Consider the following 2416-nt stretch of genomic DNA (forward strand, 5'->3'; position numbering starts at 1 on the left):
TTGACTACCTTCCCAGTGTTTAAATTTTAAGAAACTTTTTCTTGACCTAGAATTGGCTTTAGATCATTCCAACAGGCTCTAGAATGCCTCAAGTGTTTGCTTTCTTCTCATGAAGGAAATTTTTTTACTTAAGGTACATGGGAAGCTTCATCAAATAATAATAACTATATTATACTTTCATTTATAGCTCTAATTATTATTCTTGAATATTGTGGTTTACAGAAAGGAGAAGATTCCATATCATTTGCATTACTCTATAAAGTATCTAGATTTATAGAAATACTAGCAGGAAAAATCAGAAGAAACAATAATTTTATTATAGAGCTGAATAAATAGAATATAATTATATAGTTTTTTTAACTTTTGTTGAAAGTATTGCTGATTCTTAAACTTTTTGTTTTTCAGACATAAAGAAGTTTTTTAAAGCAACTTGGTAAATTATATATTTTTCTCAGCAGGCAGTCTGGCCTGTGGTAATCTGACTAATGTCATGGTGCCTCCCATTCCTCCATGTAAGCAAAATAAGAAGTGGGACCCCTCTACTGAGGCATCCCATTGGGAAGTTTATTGAGGAAATCATGCCTATTTGACGGTCCTAGGGGACCAACAGGTTATAAATTGGAACCCACATGGTCATTTGCAAGCCAACCACATTGACATTCTAGTACACCGTGCATCTAATTAGTACACCGTGCATCTAATTAGTTACATCAGTTATACAGGCATGCCTGAGATTTAGACTGAGGGAGGGACGAGTTCCCCATGACCTCGAGTACTAGGCTAGCCAGTTCAGGACACTTTATAGAGATTAGGCCATGTTTTCAGCCCTTTGAAATTGTGGCAAGGTGACTACCAAAACTCCTCTGGCCACTATAGTATAACTTTTACTAATAATCTTTCTAACAATAGCCTGATTTGCACCACTCACCCCTATGTCTTTATTATGGGCCCCAATCTACTAATAAACCATAGTTCATCTTTTCTAGTACAGGTTAGAGAAGGAGCTTATTTTTGCATCCTGTATTTACTACCCAGAATATTACTTCATTGAACATCAGCACAATTATAGTACTTAGGAAAAAACAGAAATCCTAATACCTGTTAATCTCACCAGGAAATGGCAAGGCTTATCAGATATCAAAATCTAAAAAAGAGTACTGAGTCAATTATGGCCCAAAAAATTTTGGGGAATGCTCATTGTAGCTATCATCTTGGCTGTTGTTATTCTTACTACTGCCAGTGTCGCTGTGGTGGCCCTTTCTGAGTCTGGGAAGACTTCCACATTTGTGGACAATATGGCCTGTAATGTAACTAGGGAATTCACAATACAGCAGCACATATATCAAAAATATTAGCTAGAATACAGGCAATTGAGGTAGCCATTGAATATCTGGGGGGAAAACAGGATGTCATAGCATACAGGTAAGTGCTTAATTGTGATGGGAGTATAATCACATATGTGTCACTCCTTTAAAATAGAACAGTAGGCACCATCAGTAGATTGATGTTAAAAAGCATCTATAGGGAGTCTTTCATGATAACCTTACTGAAGAATTAAACATGTTGCAAAGGAAAATTAAAGAGTCCTTACTTATTATCAATGAACACAAAAAATAGACTACTGCTCTTCCAGGGACGATGACTTCAGTTTAGGTATTCTCCATGGTCCAGCGTTTGACATATCATCAGAGGCTGTCCTACAATACAGCCTCTAACAAACCTAGACTGTCCTGAACACCTGGTAATAGAATTGTTTACCTTTATACCAAGAAGTTTGGGAAAGCACCAAAATCTGCATGTAGTGTGTTCCCAGCCCGACTTCACGGAGTTCATGCTGTGAGACCTAATGTTGTAATGAGGTTGTCTAAAATGAAAAACAAAAAACAAACAAAAAAAAAACACGTCAGCAGGGCCTATGTTGGATCCATGTGTGCTAAATGTGTCTGTGTCGGGATCAAGTGTGCTTTCCTTATTGAGGAGCAGAAAATTGTTGTGAAAGTGTTAAAGGCACAAGCACAGAGTCAGAAAGTTAAATAAATTTAAAAATGAAGCTTTTTTAGTAATAAAAAAAATAGACTACTGCTTGGAACACAGTAAAGGAATATTTAGAGTGGATAGACCCCACCACATGGTTTCCTAGAATGAATTAGTACCAGATCTGACTAATCATTGCTATCATTATAATTCTCTTTGTTTTTCTTATAGTCTACAAAATCAGAACTCGAGCAGTGAACGCATTTCGTGGACCCCGACATTCCAAAGCAGAAAGTTCGCCACCTCCCTCTGTCTTCTGCAGCCAGCAAAACAAAAAGGGAGATATGTGGGAAAGCACAAGGCTTGGTTGGAAATCTGTAAGGAGGATTCTCCAAAAGGTCGTGGGCCTCTAGGGAAACCTTGCCAAAGATGGCAGCCCCTG

At 37.6% G+C, this 2416-nt stretch overlaps 1 pseudogene across 1 annotated transcript; it reads left to right on the forward strand.

Annotated features, from left to right (window-relative positions):
* The first annotated feature begins 1662 nt into the window (after nt 1–1662).
* On the forward strand, nt 1663–2037 carry LOC307096295 (large ribosomal subunit protein eL34-like; annotated as a pseudogene). The gene has a single exon. The product of its transcript is annotated as a large ribosomal subunit protein eL34-like (transcript).
* The last annotated feature ends 379 nt before the right edge of the window (nt 2038–2416 follow it).

This window comes from Cnephaeus nilssonii (genome assembly GCF_951640355.1).
Source record: "Cnephaeus nilssonii genome assembly, chromosome: X".
Classification (NCBI taxonomy): Eukaryota; Metazoa; Chordata; class Mammalia; order Chiroptera; family Vespertilionidae; genus Cnephaeus; species Cnephaeus nilssonii.